This window comes from Manis javanica, chromosome X, assembly GCF_040802235.1.
Source record: "Manis javanica isolate MJ-LG chromosome X, MJ_LKY, whole genome shotgun sequence".
NCBI lineage: Eukaryota > Metazoa > Chordata > Mammalia > Pholidota > Manidae > Manis > Manis javanica.
This window is the reverse complement of record NC_133174.1, coordinates 122,908,050-122,935,855: the sequence shown is the minus strand read 5'-3', so window position 1 is coordinate 122,935,855 and position 27,806 is coordinate 122,908,050. Positions and strand designations below refer to the sequence as shown.

General features: G+C 38.1%; 1 protein-coding gene across 11 annotated transcripts in view; it reads left to right on the top strand.

Annotated features, from left to right (window-relative positions):
• The window catches only part of MBNL3 (muscleblind like splicing regulator 3), a 122,028-nt gene that overhangs the window by 15,876 nt on the left and 78,346 nt on the right, over nt 1-27,806 (top strand). For all 11 annotated transcript variants that reach the window (XR_005060983.2, XM_073227409.1, XM_037016950.2 and 8 more), the window contains exon 2: nt 25,621-25,676. The gene's annotated coding sequence lies outside the window, so the exon portion shown is untranslated. The remainder of the gene's footprint in view (nt 1-25,620; nt 25,677-27,806) is intronic.

Here is a 27,806-nt window from a genome sequence, read left to right as displayed (position 1 = left end):
CTCCATGGCCTGAGAGACTATCTCCTTCCCCAGATTGGGGAAGTTTTCAGCAATTATTACTTAAAAGACACTTTCTCTCCCTTTTTCTCTCTTTTCTTCTTCTGGTGCCCCTATTATTTGAATATTGTTCCTTTAGGATTGGTCACACAGTTCTCTCAATATTCTTTCATTCTTAGAGATTCGTTTTTCTCTCTGTGCCTCAGCCTCCTTGTATTGCTCTTCTCTAATTTATATTCCATTTACTGTCTCTTCTACTACTCTAATCTGCTTTTAAATCCCTCCACTTTACGTTTCATTTCAGATATGGAATTTCTTAATGATTGAATCTCTGACTTAAATTCGTTCCTGAGTTCTTGAATATTTTTCTGTACCTCCATAAGCATGTTTATGATTTTTATTTTGAATTCTCTTTCAGGCAGATTGGTGAGCTCAGTTTCATTAGGCCCTTTCTCTGGGGTTTGTGAGAGTTTGGTCTAAACCATGTTCTTTTGACGTTTTATAATTCTGTGTGGTGCCCACTAGTGCCCAGAAGCTCCAGTCTCTGGAGTTGCTCAGCACCTAGAGTGAGGTTGGGAGTCCTAGGGGAGCAGAGCTGGTGCCTGGGGGCAGGGAAGATCTGTTTCCTGATTCCCATCTGCAGTGCCTGTCTCAAATGTCAGAGCCCGTGGGCCAAGCACACAGGCGTAAACCTCTGTGCTCAGCATCTCTAGCTGTTGTGGGTGGGGCCTCCCTCTGTTGGGCTTGACGCCTGCGCAGTGACTGCCGATTTGCAAACCAGTGCCGGAAGACTAGGAGGAAGGCACAGCAGGCTGTGTCTCACAGAGGGGGGCCTCGGAGCTCAGGAGGCAGCCAGGGAGATGGAGAGCCTGAAGCTCTCTCAAAGCCCCCAACCAGCTGGGCAGAGCGCACCCAGACAACCTTGTCCAGCTCTCCCCTCCCCCACACGGCAAGCTCCGTGCAAACCCCGCCCCTTCAGCCCTCGTTGCTAGGAAGTGTCTCCTTGCCAGGAAGTGTCTCAGACCACCTGCTTCCCATCATTCCAGAGCGCCGGATATGGATCCCCCTTCTCCACAAGTGGCCAGAATCTCAGTCTCTCACGCCCTCCACCTATCCAAGCTCCCCAATGTTGAGAGCTCTTCTCCTGAAGCAGACCTCCAGGGCGGCTGGGTATTCAGCAGTCCCAGGCTTCCACCCCTACCCCCGCTCAATTTCTCTTCTTCCCCCGAGTGAGCTGGGTGCGTGAAGGGCTTGGGTCCTGCCGCCATATTAAGGCTTTCGTAAGTTACGCTGTTTCGTGAGGTCTGTGTGCAGTCTGGTTCAGCCTTCTTTCTTGTTGCTGTTTTAGGGTTAGTTGTATCAATTAACTACATTAAAACTATTTGTGGTTTTGGGAGGAATTCTCCGTCTCGCCTCTCAGGCCGCCATCTTGAATCCTCTATAACATTGTTGAAATGACACAGTTCTGATAATTTTGTAGGAATATTTGGTTTAGGAGATTCTAATGTAAACTGTGTTGAATGCGTGGAACTATCACAGCACATTTTAAATCCAAGGTGAGTTTTTCCCGATAGTTGACCTCCCAGGACTTTTCATTTTCACTCTTTTCATCCCAATTTTTTTGGGGGGGTCATTGATTCATTCAGCATTCATCTTTTGAGTCCATCCCATGAATCAGCCTTATTTCTAGGTGTTGAGGATATGACCCTGAGCAAGAATTGAAATAAGTTTCAGCATTAAGGTAAGGGGTGTAGACTTTTTTCTGTAACTTCTGAATGAGAAAGCATAATTATCTTTATTGCCTCAGTGTCCCTCTTTAGCCTAACCATGTTGTTTTAAAACTGTACCGACTTATTCATAATAACCAAAAAGAAATAGCTCAAATGTAAGTTAGCTGATGAATACATAAACAGAATGTGGTATATTCATACAATAGAATATTTTTCAGGAATAAAAAGGAATGGAGTACGAATAGATTCTGCAGCATGGATGAACCTTGAAAACGTTATTCTTAGTGAAAGAAGCTAGACACAAAAGCCACATACTGTACAATTCTATTTATGTGAAGTGTCCAGTTTAGGCAAACCCATAAAGACAGAATGTAGATGAGTGGTTCCTTAAGGAAGGAGAGGTCGGAGGTTAAAGAATTTTGTTTGGTGTGGGGGAACCAAAATATTCTAAAAATTGATTGTGATGATGGTTGCTCATATGTGTGAATATACTAAAACCACTGAATTGTATATTTTTGAAGAGTGAGTGCTATGGTGTATGAATTTTTTGTCAGTAAAGTTCTTACTAAAGTTTTACTGAGTTCTGTATGATGAATGTTATGTTATTCCCATTTTAAGAGTTACACAAGTAAAGTAACAGCTAAATTGAGGGGGTTGTCGATCTTTTTAAAGAGAGGCAATGTACTGAGAAGCTTTGGATTCCCACTTATTTTGTAACCTTTATGGGAAATGTTGATTTCTTACATGAAGACTTACACTGACCATCTCTCTTCTTTGGGGTGCCTCCCTTGTTGGTCCTGCTGTGCACTGGGCACTTTGCCATGGCTCCCTGAATGTGGACCAAACCTTTGTTTTCCTGTCAGCTAGCACAATGTCCTCCCTACAGCAGATGCTCACTACCTCCATTGGCTTAGCAAGTATTTTTTGTGAACTTACTGCATATGAGGTATTTAGCCAGATGCTGAAGATAAATAAGTTGTGCCCTTGAGGAGCTCACAGTCAAGCAGACAGCTAAGCAAGAGTTCCATCGTAGTGTGACAGGTGTGTTTGAGATGGAGATGGGCAGATATGTTTGATGGGGATGCTGAAACCCTGAGTATAATTCCATGTCTGGATCTGATTAATCCACTCATCTGTTATGCATATCCCATCTGGGACATCGTTCCCCACGTTTGAGCATATCCAATAAGAAGGCACTCATTTTTTATCAAGACAGTGAAGTTAAGCTGCACTTTTCTAATCTACCAGATGCCCATGTATTTTGACATCAAATCTATGAATACAATGCAATTACATATTTCACTTGTAAATAACACTTAAATAAAGCTGTTGTTAGTATTGCTTGGCACTTCCAGAAGTCATATGATGTCTTAATAGGACTTGGAATAGTCTTTACAATTTTATAGAAAGTATACCTGGATTCATTATGTGCCAAAATCCTTAGTCATAAGCCTATACATTTTAGGTTGTTTTTGTGCACTTTCGTGCCCACGGGAGGCAATACAGACTAGAGACTGACAGCATTTTGGAGCATTTCTGAATTTAAGCCTGGTTCTTCCACTCATCCACTGTGTCACTTTGGAACAAGTGACTTCATCATTCCATGTCTCTGTTCCCTCACTGTAAAATGGGGACACTCACAGTACTTAACCTTACAGGAAATGTAAATGAAGTAATGTATGTGAGAATGCTAAGATTAGTGCCAGGTACATAGTAAACAGTGTGCATATTTGCTGTTAACTATATTTTTGATTCAACTGAAATTTCATGCTTTATTACTCCATTTTTTATGAATCATACACACCTTTACATGACATTCAATTCACTGGAGATTGATGGGAAGGTTTTTCTTACACAGAGTCTGCAATCCTTTGAATCTTTTGACACCAAAAGCCAAATAGAGTCTCTGTTTTCTCTACCTGGAAATGAGAGGTCCACTCTGAAATTCCTTTCTGCTCCTTTTACATGGCCACGGAGTTTACAATAAGTTACATGGCTGTCTCCCATCAGTTAGCTTGATAAAACCTCCAGAGTGCAAATGTTATCCCATGCTAAGGGATCAGTGCTTTTAGAATGTTTGATGTGTAGTTTAAAACCTACAAGAAATAAAGGATACAACAGAGCTGAATTTATACTTCTTAACCACATCGATGCCATTCTGTTTGCCAGCCTTGTTAAATAACAAAGCTTTCACATGTATGCCTATTATCAATTTTTAATCAGAAGCTCCCTTAAATAAAATATGTAAGCAGTTAAGTCTGACTTAGAAATTTACTAGCAAATAGCCTTTCTAACCTACTGTAATTATCTCTAGAAATCATGTGTTCAGTGACTAACTCTCTAGGGCTTTTACTAAGATAAATAAACAAAAGCAGCAGTAACCAGTTCTCTTGTATTTCCTAATCATTGGCATGCCTTTTAGTCGTGTTTTAGACTTAAGGGGGGCCCTGTCTCTCCCTAGGAATCCAAACTATGCTTTCTCCTAGTTGACTCCCTGGAAAAGCCTCTTGCTCGTCAACTTAAGTCCAACCAACCTCTTGTCCATCCCTTTACATCGTGCATACAATATTAAGGGATCTGAATGGATGGTATTTATTAGCAATCACCTAGTGCAAAGTTAATGTGTGATACTCCAGTGGTGTACATCAGTATAGCCATGTACCATTGAAATACTTACTGGAATACTTCCTCACTGGGTGGTAAGTTGACCAGGGCACCCTTTCCATTGCTCATATGGACACCCCCATGGTTTAGCAAGAAATTTAACAAAGTGCCCAGCATATCCTTCAAAGCATGACTACTGTTTCTTTCTAATGACCTAGAATTATCAGAAAAAGCTCAACTTTTTTTTTTATTATCCTATGTGTAAGGGACAACAAAGTTTTAAAACACATTTCAGGAAGATTTCTCTCCAGACTGATTAAAAGATACAAATATTAATGTTTTAGAGTTCTGTTTTTGAAATTTCATTTTCATTGATCCCCTCCTTGCCTGACAGTGTTCCAATAAATGAGTTGTTATTATAATAAGAACTTCATGAGAACTTATGGACTTTTGTAGTATCTGATGCACCAGCAATATTAACACGAAGTTATTTGTCATAAAAATGGCACTGAGGAAGTTATTTGGGGACCAGAACAAGCATTATAAAAAGGTAGCTATTTTCAATGAAAGCACTTTTACAATCTCATAGAGTTTGTTGTGGGAGGAAGGAATACAGAAAAGTAATATTCAGTGTTCTGCTTGTAAATGAAATTATCACTAAAGAATTATTTTCTCACTAATAAGGGTGCCTGGTGAAGAAGACTCTAAAATGCACTTGTGTCCCCCTGCCCCCACTGGAGCTTTTTGCATGTGATCTTTTATTATGCTTTTTGTGTGAATATGCATTTGTATCCAGGGGAAAAATTATTTTCTGTCATTAGTTTCACACATGCTCCAAAATATTTGTGTATACTTAGCAATAAAAATGTGGACTAACAGAAGGATAAAGATGGCAAACACTTTAAAATATTTTTTGAGGTTCAGTTTGCTAGAGGAGGGTTTTTCAAGTAACAGTAACACTTTGCTTATCATGAGAAGATTTTCAAGTGCTGTGTGGATGTGAATGCACACACTACCCTGTTGTGTTACAGGTACAATTTCTCCTAAAAAATACAAATGGTATGTTGTTTGTGTGTATGCTTAGGGAAAAATGACGTGCATTTTCTTTGGAAGCATAGCTTTTAAAGTTAAGTTCAGCTTTGTATCATTCACAGTGTAATGAGCTACTAATATTCTAATTTATTTAAGAGTTACCACTATCATAACACAGTAAGTACATAGTAGCTTACAAAATTTGCCCTAAGTAGAGTTTTCTATGTGCAAAATATATACGCAAAGTAATTTACCTGAGGGAGGCTTTTTGATAGGCTCTATATTTAGAATCTGATATTTATGCTAGCATATATTTTTGAAAACCTATGTGCTCAGCACTAAAAAATCTGTTTTAGTTCCCTTTTTTCTGTACTACTCTTTGCTTTTCTTTTTAATCCTGTTTTATCATTTCAGCTTCCACTGCTTTTAGAAAACTGCATTTCTGTTGCATCAGATGGCTTTTAAAGCATGCTCTTCTTACCTCCTTTTAGCATAACTAGTGTATTTGGGTGGCAAATACAGTGGGACTTTTTTGGTGATTCTACATTTTGCTGATGCATTTTCACTTATCCCTAATGGTTATCCTGATTTTTCTATTGGCATGAAAAACCTGGTAAAGAAATGGGACATGGAATTTGTGCTTTTCTTGAGTTTTAAGTCTCATTTGTGGTTCCCCATTAGATTTGAAATTTGAGTCTTTCCATTCTTTGTTATCCTATCAACACTTGCAATGCCAAGGAGCGGATTTTCTTGATTTTTAGCTAGCATTATAAGGTATATTTAATTTTGAATTTACATTGTAGGATCATTTTTTCCTGTTACCAGGGGCTGTTCATATATTTTCTCAAATACAGTGAAATGTTAAGTGGAACTCAACTGCCCAAAGTCCACAGTCAATAAGAATTTTATCTGCATTTAATCATGAGGAAAAGTAAAATGTGAATTTACCAGGGATTAAGTATAAGAAAAAAAATACCTGCATTGTAACCCAAGGTCAATTCATATTGAAGCCAAAACCCAACAACTTCTATTAACCTAAATAAGAATTAGGTTCCAAGAATGCTGGCCTTAAGGCATTATAATATCTCTAGTAATGAGGTAAAGATTTAATTTGTTTTACTGTGTGTTGTTTAAGACACACACACACACACACACACGAATTTGTATTGAAAAGATCTCTACCAAAAATGATTTCTAAGTAACCATGATTAAGAAAAAACTTCACCCAGAATTTTCATTAGTTGAATCTATTTTATATGATCTACTGATTTCAGACAATAATGTGCTTTGTCTTTTCTTAAACCTGATAAAGAAAAAACTATTCTCATGCATCCATTTTTTATATTTATAATTTTGTGCCCCATTATTCTCATATTCCTTAAAAATTTTCAGCCAACCTCCTTCAGGTACAGTGAAGGCTGAACTTTTGTTAAATTTACTGTCTATACAGATTATGTTTGATCATGAATGAAAAATCCACTTATTTTCTAAACCTTAACCATTGCTAATAATTTCTATGTAATTGATTCAGCTGCAATAATTTCTCTCTATATTTTTAAATTCTACCAAAGTGAGAAAAGCAGTGATGGTAAAGGCATAGCTTTAGTTATTCGGTGACATTTTAAAGAATACGTGTTTCTTAAATTATGCTTGCAAAGATAGCCTTATGCAGGCAAGATGCTATGCTTGCAATTCTGTTAGCTGCCACTAGATGGTGCCTAGTTGTAAATTGTAACCATCTGGACTTCTCCCAGTGTAGATAACAGTGAAAATAGGTTTGTAGCACACAGGTGAATCAGACTTTTACCCTATGAAAATGAATTCTGTATTAAAATGGTCAATATAAATGCTCAACTAATTGCCAGTTGTACACAGACTGATACATGATTTTTGAATAATATTTAAAGAAATGAAAGTTCATAATTATTAGTACCTTTCTCCCACCAACCTTTGTTATTAATAACCTCATATGCTTTCCTCATATGCTTTCTTTGGTTTTTCCTTTAAGGAGAACTTACCTGTTCCTTTTGCTCAAAATACCTTGTGTATTAGGAATCTCTAGGCCATATGCATATATGCAGCTTCCTGTAGACTTTCTGCTTATAGCTTTATCTTACACTCCGCTAGTTAATTGTTTTGGTGCTAGTTCTAATTTCCCTAAGTTACTAAGATCTGATTTCTTTAGGTTTCAGGTGAAATGTTACTTCTTGGCACTTTTTATGTAGGAAGGAGCTGTATCATGTATTCCATACAATGTCTCACTAGGTTTAGCTCCCTTTTAACCACCAGTCCTGAGTTTCTGTACTTCCCAGTAACACACAAGCACACACACACACACACACCCCAAGTGCAGACACTCCTCTCACCACCTTCCCCAGACCCCACCACCCTTGGCTGGTTTCTACAAGTATAATGTACACACGGAGATATGTGGCTGAATCTTCCTTTGGTTTCTGAAAAATCCCACGGTGATCTCTCTTCTACTACTAGCTAGCTGCCAGCCTCTGTCACTCATTCCAACTCCTGCTTCCTTTTGGACTTTGGTGCTTGGCTTGTTTTAAAAGCTAATTTGCATCAAATAGTAAAGATTATCTATTAACTTTCCTAGCAGGCTCCTGGAAATCTTATATTCTGCTTTGTAAAAAGAGGACATTACTTTATTTCAAATAAATAGAATTTTATTTTTTTGCCTATAGGTCCTTCTAGAGAAACAAAAAACAAGTCAACCACCTACCCTTATTTTTTTTGTTGTTGGTATTCATCTCCAGAGTTCCTCATTTTTAAAGTATTTACATAAGGAACTTGATGGCTCCAGAGTAAATAGATAGCAAAACATTAAAAAAATTTATTTTAGTCCTTGTAAAGTTATGGACCGAGGTTTGTCAGATTTGGGTTTTATAATCACATGTATTCTCATGCTGTGAAAATTAAGAGTTTATGTATGAGGAGAAAGGAGGGAGAGATTGAGATTAAAACTTCTCTGAGGTGTAGAATTAAGTATTCAATCTGGTTATTAGAACTGAGCTCTTGAGCTGGCTGTGTCCCTCTACTTGTAACTGTGACTGTCATTTATCCTTTATAGTTCTGTTGTCTTTTCTGAAAAATGAGGGAGTTGGCCTGCAGACCATCATTGCCCACATTGTGAGCCTCTGACTCAGGTTCATATTAAAGCAAAAATGTGGAAAATGCATCTTCGCTTCAGATCTGCTTGAGGTCATGACTGAACAACTCATCTGCCAATAAAAAGCACAGATTTTTATGAATAACAAAAATGTATAGGTTCATTCCTTTTCTTTTTCATTTCCTGGAACTGCTGCTCTCAATGTAGTGCTTTACCTTGGGAGACTGGTATATATAACACTTCCATATTCACATTCAAGGAAAACAGGAGCCTGGTGGTGATCATTTCTTTCATTTGCAGAGATACAGTCATTGTGATTTACAAGAAATACTACCTTTGGATAAGAGAGAACATTCTGAGAGGACGCAGCTTGTCATTCTTTATCTCTACAAATTTGTGGTTATAAAGCAAGTGAGATTCAGAACTTAAGTATATGCTACCTCTAATAATTTTTGGTTGTGAGATGATCTCCCAACTAGACTATAGACTTCTTGAGGGATGAGAATATGTCTCATATGCATTTCATGTCACCCAATGACCAAATGCAGGGCTAAGCACATAGCACACAGGTTAGCAATGCACTTCCTCTCTGAGACCATAATGCAAAGTTGCTGACTCATGGCAGCTTAGCCTTGTAAGGTGATTTTAATGTTTCTAGTCCACTTTCCGTGCCATATGATAGGAACCCAATGAAAAGGAGTACACCACTAGTGGAGCAGTCCAGCACATTGTTGGACATCCCAAGCAGTGAGCTGACCCTTCACTGTGTTAAGCTAAAATGTGCCTCTCTCTTTCTCTAGTTTTTGCCTATAGGTCCTTCTAGAGAAACAAAAAACAAGTCAACGACTTACCCTTATTTTTTTTGTTGTTGGTGTTCATCTCCAGAGTTCCTCATTTTTAAAGTATTTACATAAGGAACTTGATGGCTCCAGAGTAAATAGATAGCAAAATATTTAAAAAATTTATTTTAGTCCTTGTAAAGTAATGGGACGAGGTTTGTCAGATTCCCGTGTTATTGAACAAGATGAGTTCAGGTGATTTATTTCAGAAGCAGTTAATTAGTGCTGATTTTGTGCCAAGCACTGTTCTAAGTACTTTAGAAATACTAACATGTTTCAATCTACAAGACAACCCTATTACATAGGTACTATTATTGGCACCATTTTGTGGATGAGGAAGCTAGGTTTAGCTCCTTTTTAACCACCAGTCCTGAGTTTCTATCTTTCCCAATAACACACATACACACACACACACCGAAGTGCACACACTCCTTCCACCACTTCCCTGAGGTCTTCTGGCTAGTAGGTAAGAGGTGGGACTTTGAACAAGGCCTCTGGCTCTAAAATCCTATTCACAACTGCTATGCTGTGATGGAAATCTTTCATGGCTTTTTTTAAAAAGCAGGGACATTTCACTTTTCCTCTTCTCTGTTCTCATAATTAAGTACATAGATGTTTAAAGTTTCCAGTTTTTTCATGAGATTTTATTTACTTACTTTTAAGTTTACTTCTTTGTGATCTGGAAAAGGTACTGCTTAAAGATCTAGAAAGATGCTACTTTGACTTATTGTTTGTTTTTCCTACCTCAAAACTGTACCTTTATTTTGATCATATAAAACTTTTTCCTATTTAATTAACTGATGTTGCTAATATCTGGGTAAGTTTTACTCAAGTCCCTAAGGATACTGTTACATCAGCTCTGTTTTCTGTCCCTAGGCCAGCTCATTACTCTTTTCCATCTGCATCCTTTGCATTCTCCCACACTGAATTCATTTAAATGTTCACTTTGGCTTAAGTCAAGCCTAAAACATTAAATAAATACTGTATTTTTTTCATTGTCTTTAAATTCCTAACAACCCACCCACCATGTCTAATACCAGTTCTGTGTCCCTAACTGGGATGTTGGGTTTATTGAGCGCCTACTTCCCACCAGGGATTTTCACATCTGTCGTATAATTTAATCTTAGGACTGAGATGCTAAGGGTAGATATCTGGACCAAGGTTCAAATCCAAGTCTTGGTGATTGTAAAGCTCATTCTGAATGCTACACAACAACTAACCCTTCTTCACTGTCCTGGGCATTCATTTCCTCATCTGTGCAATGAAAATAGGGGGCACTTAGAGCCTACTAAGTCCCAGACACCAGGCGAAGCCCTGCCCTGCCCGTTCACAGAAAGAGCTGCATAGCTGTGGGATAGTAGGCTCATGGTAGAAAGGTCTGTTTAAACAATGCTTTTGAGAACCTGGTGATCCCTTCTGCTTGCTTGGTGGAGTTGAGAAGCTGGCCTTAGAGGAATGAGTTGGATTTCTCCCTTCTGAGGAGGCACATTCCATAATTCTATAAAACCTCATAATAAATATATATATTTAAAACAAATTTATGTGTGTGGCATCAAAATTATAGTTTGCTAGACCATTAAAATCCATGAGAACAGGAACCATGTCCAGTATCTTGTACGTAGTACTTAATACAAATTTGGAGACCAAATAAAGGAAAAAACACTTTTTGTAAATACACAGACTTTTACCTATACACAACTGGCAATTCAGATTTTTTTTTAGTGTATAACTACTGTGTTGTGCATACTGCCACCTCTATTATTTATATAATATTCAACTCAACTAGAATTTATTGAGAACTTAGGTGTGCCAGGTACTGGGCTGGGGGAGGTAATAGTAAATGTACCTACAGTTCTAGTAATGTGTAATTCAAATTAGTATTGTTCCTAAGTGCAGTCATTGAATCTAGGACAGTTTTAATAGAATGGTGGAGATGAAAGCCATATTGTAGTGTGTGCAGGAGTGACTGGGAGTGAGGAAGATGAGGTATGAGATGGAGAATATTCCAATAATGAAGGCTTAGGAAGCCTTACTTGAGAAAGAGGCAGAGCTGAAGTGTAGAAAAGTCACATAGACATTTTGGGAAGAGACAGAATTGCAGCTCAAGAGATAACTGGGAAGATGCCTGAGGATGTGAATGGAGGAGTTCTGAATGATATTATAGTTTGGTCTATTCATCAGTAGCTTTATGGGCCTACACATAAGTTTTTTTTTTTAAATTAAGGGTATGTAACATCTGGATTCCTAAAATGTCAACTACCCACTAAGATTCTCTTTCAGAAATTTGTTTGAAATTTTGAAAATAAAATGTAAACATGAGGGACTGTGGCTGATCCACGTTTATGCCCTTGACATCTACTTATGTGGTCCCAAGTTAGTCTTTACTAAATGTTAGCTCAGGAAATGTATGGAAGAAAAATTGTAGAGAACTACTATAGAAATGTATCCATAACTGGAGATGAGCCCTGAATGGTTTAGTCCTTCATTTACTTGCCAGAAGGGAATTAGCTAGACTTGATCTTTCAGGATTACTTGCAGTTCTAGAATTCTCAAAATCCTTGCCCCGAAATAAAAGAGTCTTATTTGACTTTTGAAAAACATGATAACTTAGGTTGTGTCGTTTCAGTAATGACTAATGGGGAAGCTGCTTTGTTGCTTGAGGCTTGAGTGTTTTCAGTGGACCAAGTGTGTAGTAGTCCATATCATTGATAATACCATCTATATTCCATATTTGGACCCTGGGAATTTAAGCTCAGTTTTATGTTAGTGTGAGGTGAGAAAGTCTCTATTATGCTGACAACTTTTATGACATTTTGTGGGATTGTACTGTTATTTCAGATAGAACTAGGCATTTAGGTCTTCTTCACTGATCTTTTGAATTCCATGAGTCAAAATTAATCATTTAAGTCATTCAGTATTTAGTGATATATGTGATATAATGTTAATCTCAATTTCCTCATCATTCCTACAAGGTGTACTCACATGATTTTAAATGGATGAGTACAACATGGTAACTACAGTATAGAATTTCCTTAGCTCTGATTGACATTCCATTCTCCTCAGTATAAATGTTAAGTGCTCTCCTTAACTCAATATTTAAGCCACTACTCCCTCCTCCTCCTCCTGTTTTGCTTGGCCATTCAAGCTGAGTTGCTTTTGTGAATGATTCTTGATCTATAGGTATCATCTTACATTCCATACATGCAGGTGCTTACCTTAGGGTACAGCCTTCCTTGCTGGTGTGACCTCAGCATTTTCCTTGAGTCTTATTTTCAAATCCCTGCTTTCTTTTCAGACTCTTACTCATATCTTATCCTGAAACACTCAAGTGTGGAAACCTGTTTTATTTTGCTTTCTCTTTATGATTTGCATACTCTAGATTTTGATATATTTGATAGCAAGCTTACAAATTAGTAACAGAGAGGACTTTTTGAAGTTATTGGCTACCTATAGCTGCAGTTTTTTCATGATTTCTAAATCTTGGTTCAAAGTTTTGGATTTGGATAACTGGGGGGTTTTCTGTGAGAATTTTTATTATTGAGGGAGATATTTAGTATGCCCAAAGGGTTTTATGCTTCCCTCTGCCAGCTGGATGCCAGATTTCTGGACCACATGTTCTCTTGAATGGGTGATTTTACACCCAATGTGTCAAGCATTTTCTAACTCATTTGCCAGACATGCATGAGAAGATATATTCAAAAAATTATAAGCAATTCATGATCCTCTGGTTTCCATGGATAGGCAGTAATGAGCTTTCATATTATAATTACAGAAAGCTGGGAAGAAAATGGAGAAACTGGAGATTTTTTAATTAGTGTCCATGACTGTATTATGACATGAGAACTTTAAATATTGAAAAACTTAATATCACTCTTTGGTGACAAGTCTAGAATTGATATTTGTGACAAACTTTGTTTTGAGATTAGACTTTAATTTTGCTCTTTAATATCATCTACTTCATAGGGTATCAGAATGATTGAATGAGCTAAGGAATATAAAAATACTTAACACAGTGGCACAGAATGAGAGCTCCATAAATGTTAACTATTCTTACCATCTAGGAATACCAATTGTCGAATAACGAAGATGCCACTTTAGAATACATCATAAATGTGCTCAGCAAACCAAATTTATCTTCCTTACTGTGTTTTAGTGGTTATTTTGTGAACCTGAACTCCTTGGAATTTTTACTTAATTAAATTCCCAGTATCCCAGTTGATTAGAAATTGACATAGAGAATCTTTTTTATGTATTATTTTGTATGTATGTTTATCCAGACCAGAGAAAAACAGGAGAAATGGGCTCTCATAGGTAGAATTAAGAAGAGAAGCCAAACCCAAACATTTGAACAGGAGAAATATGCCAGATCATATGTTTTGCCTAGCAACAGACTGTGGTCAACACAGTCAGATGGTTTAAATCAGGTAAGCTGAGTCTGATTCTAAAAGATTATAGAAATTATAGAGGATCAAGTAGGGTGTGGTAGAAAAGCAGAGCCCAAAGTCTGGACAGCCTACATGAGCAAGGCAGTTGGGACAAAACCATGTGTACAAAGAACGTGGTGTTCTCTGAAAGTGAAAAAAGGTGTTAAGGCAGTTGGATTGAAAATAAGGGAAGACACAGACCCCTAGGGGTCAATAAATCTTTGTAATCTCAGAGGCAGGGGACTGCCTTTCCCCAGGGATTCAAAGCTTTCTGGTTTTCAGTAGTAGGAAATGCCTCCGTAGTCAGGAATTAAGCTCCAACATGCATATGAGTTGTCAATGAAAGAAATTAAATGAATCAGGACAACTGGGTTAAGCTTTTGGGAATCTGTCTACCCATTCTGATCCCACATGGCCAAAATATCAGATATGATGAAATTGTACCATGAGCTCTTCATTGTGTACACTAACAATTTCAGGCAATTTAGCCGAGTAGATGGACCCTTCTGGGCCTCTGTTCAAGGTCTAAGTAATCAATACGTTACTTTGTTCCTCACTGGCTTTGATAACTGTGAGCTCATTTACAGTTACTTGGAGTATTTTCACATTTGAAGCAGACTTGATTTTCTACACCCTCCTTTTTAATACCTAAAATCTGGATTTAAATTACACACCTTATAGAAGTAAGCACTTAAATTACTCTCCTGTTTTATTGAAGCAAACCGGAGTTGAAATTGATAGATTTCACAGAATTACTCTTACTGAAGATGAGCATTATATTTCAGAGTTAAGGTGTTGCTTTCCAGGGTCTAACTGAACCCATCTGCTTTCCAGCTCTCCTCTATTTTGGGGATTCTGTGATCTTTCCTTTGGAATTTGTTGAGATTGACCTTGAGAGACAGCAGCGACCTATTATTTTGTCTGGGCCAGGAAGATGACTTTATAATGACTATATTATAGTTCCACACCCTTCTTGAGGGTTAGCAAAGGCATTGACTATTTGTACAAAATTCAGTTAGAAGATGCTAAAAAGCCAGGCTGTTTGACATTTCCTCTAAATTTTCCATATAGAAAGGCCCATCAGTTCCAATCCAGCACAAGTCCCTCTGAAATACCAAGAGAAAAAATGGAATTCTTATTTTAGAAGCTTTTAAGGAAGGATACTTCCAGGCCTGTGTGAGGACTGGAAAATGTGAACTTAGCTTTCTGTCTTGCTTATGCTCCCAGCTCTTCACTCAAGTCTTTACTAAAGCAGCCAGCTTCCAATTAACTCAAGGCAATTGGTTTATAGACATATATATTTCAGTCATGTGTATGATATGGATGTGCAATAATGCTTCTAGCAGCAGTAACTTCAGACACAAAGGATAGAACTCTTGTGTACATTTGTCCAGAAAATTCACTTTCCCGGAAAACTCCTTTCAGGCCTACTAGAGAAACGTCTTTGTATTGATGTATTAAACTACTTGATCCTCGAAATCAGGGTACATTTGGTCCTCTCTTAATATTTGCAGCCACAAAGCTTTTTCCTCTATGCTTTCACTAGTTTTTAAGTGCTCCTATTAAGGATTGGGAGCATTGTATTGAGATTGAGAATCTGAATTTATTGGTTAAAATACCAGGGATAAATTCAGATAAGGAAGCCTTCACTGGATGCCTCTTGAATACAGTGATGATTCCCTTTATAATCATTAAATCACTTAGATGCTCCTTTGTTTACCTCTCTGAGAAGTAGTCATCCTTATTCTATGACTCATAAGTTTGACTAGAGAGTTTCTTAGGCTGTTTTTAAGTATTTTAAGGATAAATAAACATTTAGTGATAGCTTCTGATTGAAGTCAACTCAGAAAAGAGGAATATAGTTAAGTGCTTTAATGATGGAGGTCATTGTTAAATGGGTGGTCAGCAAAATACAAACAAGACTGACCTTTTGGTCTGTTTCTCTGCCCACTTTTGATGCCAGCCTGACTTGAATCATTGTCCTGGCCTCACAGAGCCTGTGAACTGGAGAGAAACACAGCCCCTCATCCACTTCCCTTTCACCTTTTGCTCTACCAGAATATGTTGGGTGCATAAACTTTGCTCTGATTGTGTGTTGTGGGCTTTTGAAATAAAACAATTTTCCAAGGGCAGATCATTGTTACTTACCATACTATACTTATGGCCACTAAGTTTTTACTCAGCTTAAAATCTTCGAGAGAGTCTCCTGTTTCTGTGATGAATATACGCCCCTTGAGTCGTCGAGGTCCTTCGGAAACTACCCCACATGCACATTATTGCTCTTCCCAGTTTAATCCTGCCCTCCTAGCCAGCCCACTGTACTCACCATCCTACAGATGCCTGGTGCCTAATATTCTCTTCCTGCCTTCATCTGCCTTGTTGCTCTTCCCAGGAATGCTCTCTGCTCCTCTGCTGTCGCCTAGGCCCTCTCATTCTTTTAGGCCCAGCTCCATTATCTCCTCTTTGAATGTTCTCTTGACTACTCCAGGCCTGAGTGACATTCTCTTCTCAGAACTCTCATCGCATTTGTTGTTAATGCTACTGAATTTGGCTCTTAATTGCCTACCCTGCTTGCTTTTGTATTATGCTGTTCTTACCTCCCCAACTCAACAGAGGCTTACTGAGGGCAGAGGCAGTGTCATAAAGTTCTTCTGATTCTCCAGAAGCATGTGACACAAGTCTGCATATAATTGGTGTACAATAAATGTTTGTTGATTGATTTTTTCCATACATAAACATTTTTAAAGGCCTCATTTCCTTGGATTTTTAGGGAATGGTAATAAATATTTGTTAAATGGGTAAAGTGAACAATGGATACTTTTTGTTGTTGTTTGCTTTTGACATACCACCCCCAGCCCCACCCATGGCCAACCAACTGAGTGTATGATTCTTAGGACAGGGATTTTCTTTTGGCCACCATTGTATCCCCATCATCTAGCTCAGTGCCTAGGTCATATTAAATGCCCAATAAATGTTTGTTAAATATATCTTCAGCAAAATCACTCTGCATATATTAAATATAATCAGTCTTGTGACTCCTTTTATATTGAACTCATCTCATATGTTTGAGCAATAGGGGACTTGAATTGCCAGATATGTTAAGTTCCTACTGACTTGAAGTTTAAATCAGTTTTTGGTGAATGAAGATCCTTTAATGGCACTGGGACTTTAAGAAAAACTGTGTTTAGAATCCAGTTTTCAAGTTGTTTTTATATTAAATTGGATTAATTTAAGCTATTTAAGTGGCATTTATGAGCAGGTTCTCATAAGTTAGTAATTATTTACAAAGAGACATACCTTTAAAAAAAGATGAACTCCTTTGACAAATAGAACTAGTCACATGTGTTGCTAAAGCTGTGTTCAAAAGAGACTGTAGCATCTTTCTTTTTTCTTTCCATGACCAGATGTATGAACTGAGGTGGGTTCTTTAATTGCTTTATGAAATGGAATAACTTGACTTACCTGCTTTTTGTAAAAAGCATATTAAATTTATTACCCTGGGAATATTGTGAAAAATGCAATGAAGCTTTTTAAAAAGCATAATGAAAAAGTTCTGCACATAGGCAAAACATCTTTATTTGTACAGGTTTTTTTAAGGCAGAAAACTCAGTTTTCCGTTGGATGCCTATGAAATCATGGTTTCCATTTGCAGTGTTGAACACCTCTCATATGCCTTCAAGAATGTGTATTGATAGACCACTAACCAAAACACATGAGGGAAATAAAACTTGAGGCAAAGTCAAAAACTTGAAAGCTTTTAAACCTTGTAAGCCTGCCAATTCAAGCAGCATATGGCAGGTGTGTTATATACTCGTAGAGCCAAAATAAATGGCCACAAGAAATTCCAAGGTAATACAGTTGTAAGGAAAGCTTAAAGTGGGAAGAAAGGAAACATTGTTTTCATTGTTTATTCAGGAGATTGATAAATGTATTTAAAGAAATGCCTCCTTAGATACTGCTTTATGTGCCAGAGAGTATCTTTGTGATGTTCTGGACCAGGCATTGGCAATGTTTCTATGTTATGTGCTGGTGTGTGGACGGAAGGCACAAAAAAGGAAGAGTCGAGGCAAGTCTAGGAAAAGTGGGGCAAAAGCAGCTGCTGGTGGTAGCTTTGCAAACAGCTCTGAAACAAGTTAGATTAGTAGAAAATACATATTTTTTGTTTAACCATCAAGAAGACTTCCCTGGGGAAAGGGGTGACTCCTTAAAAATATAGATAGTCTTCCTTTTTAAAAGGAAGCATGTAATAATGAATCTAGTATGTGTGTAACCTTACAAAAGGTTTATATTTTCCTTATGTTTTGTCTTATCTAGAATTCTTCTAGATGAGCATTAATTTACAGTCACAATTAACTCTTTTATTTTCAAGGAAGAATACTTAGGGGCTGTTTCTTCCTGTGGCTCACAGTGAAGTCTCTACCCCCACTCCAAGTTCAGTTTCATCACACCCATTTTTGGGCAAAAACATTCCAAAGATTAACCTACTATCCAAAGATATAGACAGAAACCATTGGGGTATCCCATATTTTTCCTCTAAATTCAGGATAAGATCTTGCTGCTACCAAATACGCAGGAATAGACCATTCCTGATGGAAACTGAATGCTCTATATATCAAGAATTCCAGGTATTAACATTCCAGTTTGAAAGCTAGAATTGTGAGAACATTCTCAGCCTTATAGGTCCCATGGATTTGAAACCGACAAAGGTGGCAGAAGCCCAGTCCACCCAGAGGGCACTCAACTGACAAAACGCCTTGCTAGCTAGCATCGTACAACACAAGGGTTCATGTTAAGTTACCATTTAATTTTTGACCTTTCAAAACAGGAATCCTGGGAAATACTGTAACGCTAACTTCCAATGAGGAGGTAAAGCCAGGAAAACTTAAGTAAGCCATAATCTGTACCCTCAAGGAGAAAAGTGAAGGGCCTACAATGTGGAAGAATGTGATACATACCATGAGAGAGACACAGTTTTGTGACATGATTGAGAGGGTGGATTCTGGACTCAGACTGCCTGGGTTTGAACCATGGTTTGATCACCTACTAGCTATGTGAAGTTGTGCAACTTAAATTACTTAACCTTTCTCCCCCATCTGTTACCCTATATAATGGGACCAGTAGTACCCTCTCCAAGAGCAATCCAGAGAGCAGTAAGACGTGGTGTGAGTAATTCCAAAGTATTCCTTTTGGTAACTCATTTCTATGCAATAGTGTCTGTGTGTTTAAGACTGTTCTGAAGTCATAGTGCTTTGTGTACCATTCATAGTGAATTAGAGGCCTGTGGTGAAATCAGAACACCTAGTTGTGTGCTTCAGCCCCTCATAAACTCCCATAATCATCTCACTTCTCTGTGCCTTGGGTTCCTTCTCCATTTAAATGAACATAGGAAGTTCCACAACAGCAGGGACCTTATCAGTCTTGTTCAGCATGGGACAGTGCCCGCCACATAGTTAATACTGGATAAATGTTGGCATAGCACAACTCATGAGGATGCTTACTCAGCAGGCATGAATGTAATTTTAATAAGGAATAATAAGTACTATACAAAAGTGACTGGCTTTCCTTGTTTAAGATTGTTAAGAGAGATAAGAGATAACAAATGATCTCTACTCCATTTCTCTGCCAGAATCTAACCAAGCATGAGATTTGGAGTCAGAGTATCTTGCCTTAAGTTGTGACTCTACCACTTGGGGCTTTGTAACTCCAGAGACTTAATTTATAACCTCTTTGAGTTTCGTGTCTTTCATCAGTGTTATGGGGTTATCACCCATGCTTTAGAGTATTTTTTCAAGCTCAAAGATCAATGAAATAAAAGCCCTTGAGAACTGTAAATACTATACAAGTAGAAATGTACTAAGAAATGGTAACCTCACATGTTCTACATTAGAGGACTATCAGTCATGAAAAGCAAAATTGTATTCCTATTACTCCAGTGTAAGGTAGTGAAGATAAAGCTGATTGTCCCCCAAACAAAGTCGATCTTCCTTAAATTACAGGGAAAAATGCCGCCCCCCTTTCCCACTCCCCCACTGTTTACACACAGTCAGGCCAGCAGACCTGCAAAAGAGAAGTGCTCTCCATCTCACACCACCTCTGTTTAGTTGTTGCACCTAGTTGCTTCTGTGCCAGCTTCAAAAGTAGTTCCAGTCTGAAGGAAGACATGTGCTGGCTAGAACTGTTTGGAGGAATTGGCCAGCATCCTATCAAGAGGCCATAGGTTAATTTTAAAAAAGAAGAAAATTGTTTCTTCCATTCCCTCTGTCTTATGTAAAATGCATAGCCAGAGTCCAATGCCTATTTGCATTTTTCATTTGTGAAAGTTCAAAATTCAAATTAATTATTGTCTCTGTCTATACTGATAGACTTCTGCAGAAAAATATTTTTCTCCAGACCCTTGCTGTTTATGGTGTGAGCAAATTATATGTGTTCAGGCAGGCTATGTAATTTATTTGTAGGATTAAATTTGAATATAACTTTAAATATAAACTTAGAAACTTGTAGAAAATACTTTCTCCCAGTACTTTGCATAATACACTAAAGTAACAGTATGGAAACTGAATGTTGAAATTCAACTTAGTAACATTACTTAGAAGAATTTGTGTGTAAAGAGAATACAAGAGAGAAAGATTGGGATAGCCAATTCCATCACTGAGGAGGCATTTTTTTTTTTGCGGGGCAGGGGGTGGTTGTCATGTCTCTTTAGACTTTTAAAAAATATAACAACTTGTTGATAGATAATTCACACACTATCCAATTACCAATTTAAAGTGTACAATTTAGTGAATGTGTTTTAGTATATTCAAAACATTGTGCAACCATCAGCACAAATTCCAAATATTTTCATCACCTGCAAAGGAGACCCTGTACTCATTAAGCAGTTACCCTGCTTCCTCCCTTCCCCCACGCCCTCACAATCAGTAATTTGCTTTCTGACTCTGGATTTGCCTAATCTGGATATTTAATGGAAGTGGAACCATACAATATGTGGCCTTTGTGACTGTCTTCTACTTAGCATAATGTTTTCAAGGTTTATTCATGTTGTAACATTTATGTGACTTCATTCCTTTTAATGGTGTAATGATACTCCATTCTGTGGGTATATATCACGTTTTGTGTATCCATTTATCTGCTGATGGACAGTTGGGTTGTTGCCACTCCTTGGCTATCACAAATAGTATTGCTATCAACATGAGTGTATAATTATCTCTTTGAGACCCTGCTTTGAATTCTTTTGGGTATATACCTAGGCATAGAAGCATTAGGTCATAGATATTTAACATTTTGAGGTGCTGTCAGACTGCCACAGCAACTGCTCTATTTTACATTCCCACCAGCAATGTAAGATCATTCCACTCTCTCTGATTTTTCTCTTTTTTATTATAGCCATCCTCCTAATGGGTGTGAAGTGGTATCATATTGCGGTTTTCATTTACATTTCCCCCACTTGGCTACTCTTTTTGAAGAAAATATTTTCACTATCTTTCTGGAAGTCATTGGCCTGACCAGCTTAACCCCTCTAGAACATGGTGCTATGCGGAACACTTGCAAAAGGACCCCCAAATCAGAAAGAGCAGTCATAGACCTCTTCTGCATGACAACCCTGCACTTTGCCCTCTTAGGCTTCTCATTCAGTAACTCTTATTCAACACCCATGACTGGCTATTATGTTTTCCAGAAGGAGCTGGACAATCCACTATGGCAGATATTGTGGCAGGAAGAGAAGTGACAGTAGAAGCTGTAGTTGACAACCTGCCACAGAAAGAGGAGAACTATAATACTTCCTAGGAAATTTTGACCTTAAGTTTTCAAGCAGAGGCCAAAATATGTTCAGTATTTTTTACAAAGGCAAAGCTACATGTAATGCATTTTGGAAAGGTTTCTGTGAAGAATGACTCAGAGAAACACGTTTTTCTCTTGAACAGATACACTTCCATCAATCTGCTATATAAATCCCAATGATACCTGAAAAATTAAGTGATACTGATTTCCATCTTGAATGCGGACAGGACAAATAGAAATTTAGATTCTGTAAAGTTATTGAAGATAATGGTTTAAAAATGTAAATTAAATGGTTTTAGGAACTTTAATTTTACTTTGTTGATGAAGTTAACAATTAGTTGACTTATTTGACACTCAGATATTCAAAGTATTTGTCTGATACTTTTGTATTAGAAACTCCCTGTCATTTCAGTGTGCGTTCATGGCATAATGCCAGTAAATTAGCCTTTCATCTGCCTTCTCAGCTGAGTTGCTAGAAACTGTGGCTGGTTGACAGAGTTAAACTGTAAATAGTAACACTGCACAATATGTAATGTCTGACAGAATGCTGCTTTCTGTCTCCTTATTTGTATATGCTCAAACTTCCTTCTAAGTTGTTCCAATATACCCTCATAGAGACTAAGAATGAATAGAGCATGCCCAGAAAAAGAATCTAACATCTTTTTTCAAAGAATTTGTTTACTTTATCTGAAGCTCATTTTACATCCTGTCCCTTACCTCATTTGCAATGGGTCTCTAAGCTAGTTATGTCATGACTGTTTTATGTGATCATTGACAATTGCATTCAGATATACACACACTTGTTATTTCTTGTGTTTTGATAATACCCATTCTGACTGGTGTGAGGTGATACCTCATTGTGGTTTTGATTTGCATTTCCCTGATTAGTGATGTGAAGCATCTTTTCATGTGCCTGTTGGCCATCTGTATGTCTTCTTTGGGAAAATGTCTATACAGGTTCTCTGCTCATTTTTTTTTATATCATTAATGTACAATTTCTTGAACAACATTATGGTTACTAGACTCCCCCTATTACCAAGTCCCCCTCACATACTTCATTACAGTCACTGTCCATCAGCGTAGTAAGATGCTATAGAATCATTACTTGTCTTCTCTGTATATACTGCCTTCCCCATGTCCCCAACCCCCTACATTATGTGTGCTAATCATAAAGCCCCGTTTTCTGCCTTACCCCTCCCTTCCCACCCATCCTCCCCAGTTCCTTTCTCTTTGGTAACTGTTAGTCCATTCTTGGGTTCTGTGAGTCTGCTGCTGTTTTGTTCCCTCAGCTTTTGCTTTGTTCTTATACTCCACAGATGAGTGAAATCATTTGATACTTGTCTTTCTCTGCCTGGCTTATTTCACTGAGCATAATACCCTCTAGCTCCATCCATGTTGTTGCAAATGGTAGGATTTGTTTTCTTCTTATGGCTGAATAATATTCCATTGTGTATATGTACCACATATTCTTTATCCATTCATCTACTGATGGACACTTAGGTTGCTTCCATTTCTTGGCTATTATAAATAGTGCTGCAATGAACATTGGAGTGCATATGTCTTTTTCAAACTGGGCTGCTGCATTCTTAGGGTAAATTTCTAAAAGTGGAATTCCTGGGTCAAATGGTATTTCTATTTTTAGTTTTTTGAGGACCCTCCATACTGCTTTCCACAATGGTTGAACTAGTTTACATTCCCACCAGCAGTGTAGGAGGGTTCCCCTTTCTCCACATCCTTGCCAACATTTGTTGTTTGTGTTTTGGATTGTGGCCATCCTAACTGGTGTGAGGTGATATCTCACTGTGGTTTTAATTTGTGTTTCCCTGATGATTAGCCATGTGGAGCACCTTTTCATGTGTCTGTTGGCCATCTGAATTTCTTGTTTGGAGAAGTGTCTGTTCAGATCCTGTGCCCATTTTTTTATTGCATTATTTGCTTTTTGTTTGTTGAGGTGTGTGAGCTCTTTATGTATTTTGGATATCAACCCTTTATCAGATCTGTCATTTATGAATACATTCTCCCATACTGTAGGATGTCTTTTTGTTCTACTGATGGTATCCTTTGCTGTACAGAAGGTAGTCCCACTTGTTCATTTTTGCTTTTGTTTTCCTTGCCCAGGGAGATATGTTCATGAAAAAGTTGCTCATGTTTATATCCAAGATATTTTTGCCTATATTTTTTTCTTAGAGTTTTATGGTTTCATGACTTACATTCAGGTCTTTGATCCATTTTGAGTTTACTATTGCGGGCTAGGCAATAATCCAGTTTCATTCTCTTACATGTAGCTGTCCAGTTTTGCCAACACCAGCTGTTGAAGATGCTGTCGTTTCCCCATTGTATATCCATGGCTGCTTTATCATATATTAATTGACCATATATGCTTGGGTTAATGTCTGGAGTCTCTATTCTGTTCCACTGGTCTATGGGTCTGTTCTTGTGCCAGCACCAAATTGTCTTGATTACTATGGCTTTGTAGTAGAGGTTGACATTAGGGACCATAATTCCCCCTGCTTTATTCTTCCTTCTCAGGATTGCTTTGGCTGTTCGGGGTCTTTTGTGGTTCCATATGAATTTTAGAACTATTTGCTCTAGTTCATTGAAGAATGCTGTAGGTATTTTGATAGGGATTGCATTGAATCAGTAGATTACTTTAGGCAGGATGGCCATTTTGACAATAATAATTCTTCCTACCCAAGAGCATGGGATGAGTTTCCATTTATTAGTGTCCTCTTTATTTTATTTTAAGAGTGTCCTGTAGTTTTCAGGGTATAGGTCTTTCACTTCCTTCGTTAGGTTTATTCCTAGGTATTTTATTCTTTTTGATGCAATTGTGAATGGAATTGTTTTCCTGATTTCTCTTTCTGCTAGTTCATCATTAGTGTATAGGAATGCAACAGATTTCTGTGTATTAATTTTGTATCCCGCAACTTTGCTGAATTCAGATATTAGATCTAGTAGTTTTGGAGTGGATTCTTTAGGGTTTTTTATGTACAATATCATGTCATCTGCAAACAGGAACAGTTTGAATTCTTCCTTGCCAATCTGGATGCCTTGTATTTCTTTGTATTGTCTGATTGCCATGGCTAGGACCTCCAGAACTATTTTGAATAAAAGTGGGGAGAGTGGGCATCCTTGTCTTGTTCCCGATCTTAAAGGAAAAGCTTTTGGCTTCTCACTGTTAATCTCTGCTCATTTTTTAATGGAATTATTTGGTTTTTCAGTGTTGAGTTGTATGAGTTCTTTATATATTTTGGATATTAGCCCCTTATTGGATATATTGTTTGCAAATATCTTCTCCCCAAAACAAATAATATAGAAATAGATTCATAAACATAGAGAACAGATGGGTGCTTGCCATAGAGAAGGGGTGAAATAGGTAAAGAGGATAAAGAGATACAAACATCCAATTACAAAATAAATTAGTCATAGTCATAGGGATGAAAGTACAGCATGGGGAATATAGTCAATAATATTGTAATAACTATATATGATGACAGATGGTAGCTACACTTATTGTGAGCATTTTGTAGTGTATATAATTGTCAAAACACCATGTTGTACACCTCAAACTAATATCATATTGTATGTTGACTATACATCAATTAAAAGAAACAAATATGCAGAGTTACCTCTTAGAACAACTGAAATTTTCTTAGAAATTTCTGTTTTCTGGACTTTGCAAGCAAGTAATCAAGCTTTCAATCAGACCATACAAAAACCTATTTAAGGAGATACACAGGTTCATCTTGACTGCATAAGGGACTGTTATGTCAGGCTATGACATTTTCTGTGCAGTGGACCCCAAAATAAGTTTCTGCCCCAAGACAGATCAAAATGAAATAATGTATTTTTTAATTGGGTTGTTGCCCAGTCTTGTATTGCAGTGGTAAATCTAAGTGGTTGCTTCCTTTGTGCACTCTTCTGCATTGGGAACTGCCCTTTTTATTAACAATGGCCGACTGTACTATGTTGCACTGTCAGTATCTAGATGCTTCCTGTTTTAAATGGGATTTGATTACTTCTTTTCAAAGTCTAGAGTTTAAAACGGAAGCATTCTATTATACTAGCTAATTTTATTTTATTTTTTCTTGCAGATTCCTGAAGAGTGCCTCTCCTGAAAACTCTGCTACTTGGATTCTACTCTAGAACGGTCTGTTTATAAACCCCTCTCCCTACTATCCTTGAACCCAGATCTGGTGTGCCTGTAGTTCACTTTCAGCACTTGTCCATTCATTTTATTTCTTCAGGTCTCAGTTTTCATAGTCATTTCCCTTCCTCCTGATTTTACAGCAGAAAATAAAAAGTTCACTTTACAGTTTTAGCATCCTTACCAGTGTTAATATTTAAAGCCAAGAAATAGGGGGAAAAACTTTATTCCCTTGATCTGTGACCATTCACCAAATTGAAGGGCAGCGAGCAGCATATGTTTTTTCCAAGAATAATTGGAAACACTGACAGGAGAGTGCAGAATTCTTTTGAGAGTCTGCCAGCTATTTGAAGTAATGTTGACAGAGGAAAAAGTACGCAATTTCAAGATGCGATTAAAGATGGCGGCATGAGAGGAGAGACAGAGGCTTCCTCCTAAAACTGGATACAATTAGAAAATTTAATTGGCGCAGCTAATCCTGAGAGAGCAACAGGAAAGAGGACGGCATCAGACTGCACACACCTGGAGAAAAGAGTAGACCTCACCCAACGGGGTAACGTGCCAGAGCTGTGGCTCCGCAGGACCCGAGCCCCTCCCCCACCCCTGCTCACCGGCGGGAGGAAGACAAACGGAGCAGGGAGGGAGTGGAAGGCTTGGGACTGCTGAATACATAGCTCTGGAGATCTGCTCTGGGAGCACAAACCTACATTTCATGGTGCTTTCATGAGACTCGCATGACTACTGGGTTGGAAAGTTAAATACAGGCAGAGATCCTGCAGAGACTAGGATTCCGGCTTCTTGTGGAAAGCAGTGATCCATATCTGGCTGCTCTGGGACAAAAACTGATACCTGTGTGACCAGCCCATTGGCTCAGGCAGTGGAGACAGGCACAGCAGCCAGGAGGCGGATAACAGCTCTTTCCTACCTCCAGGCACCAGTACCGCTCCCCTGTGACCCCCGACATTGCTTCAGGGGCTCAGCAGCTCCAGAATAGAGCTTCTGGACACTAGAGGGTGCCATATACAAACATGAAACACCAAAGGAACCTTGTCCAGAGTAAAATTGTTAATACAACTCCCGAGAAAGATTTAAATGATATGGACCTCGTGACTCTTCCTGAAAGGGAGTTCAAAATAAAAATCATCAACATCCTAATGGAGGAATGGAAAGACATCCAAGAACTCAGGAATGAATTCAGGTCAGAGATCCAATCATTAAAGAACACAATGGAGGGTATTAAAAGCAGGTTGGATATGGTGGCGGAGACAATAAATGAAATAGAAACTAGAGAAGAGGAATACAAAGAAGCTGAGGCACAGAGAGAAAAAAGGATCTCTAAAAATGAAAGAATATTGAGAGAACTGTGTGACCAATCCAAGCGGAAGAATATTCGCATTATAGGGATACCAGAAGAAGAAGAGAGAGAGAAAGGGATAGAAAGTGTGTTTGAGGAGGTAGTTGCTGAAAACTTCCCCAATCTGGGGAAGGACATAGTCTGTCAGGCCATGGAGATCCACAGATCCCCCAACACAAGGGACCCAAGGAAGACAACAGCAAGACACATAGTAATTAAAATGGGAAAGATCAAGGATAAGGACAGACTGTTAAAAGCAGCCAGAGGCAGAAATAAGATCACATACAAAGGAAAGCCCATCACACTAACATCAGACTTCTCAGCAGAAACCTTACATGCCAGAAGGGAGTGGCATGATGTATTAAAAGCCATGAAGCCGAAGGGCCTGGAACCAAGATTACTTTATCCAGCAAGATTATCATTTAAATTTGAAGGAGGAATTAAACAATTTCCAGATAAGCAAAAGCTGAGAGAGTTTACCTCCCACAAACCATCTCTGCAGTCTATTTTGGAGGGACTGCTATAGATGGAAGTGTTCCTAGGGTTGGATAGCTGTCACCAGAGGTAGTAAAATCACTGTAGGGAGGGTGGAGCAGCTGATTGCGAGGCAAATGCAAAATTAAATTGACTATCCCTAAAGTCAATCAAGGGATAGGGATAGACAAAAAGTACAGAATTTGATACCTAATATATAAAGAATGAAGGAGGAAGAAAAAGGAGGAGAAATAGAAAACAACCTTTAGATTGTGTTTGTAACAGCATACTAAGTGAGTTAAGTT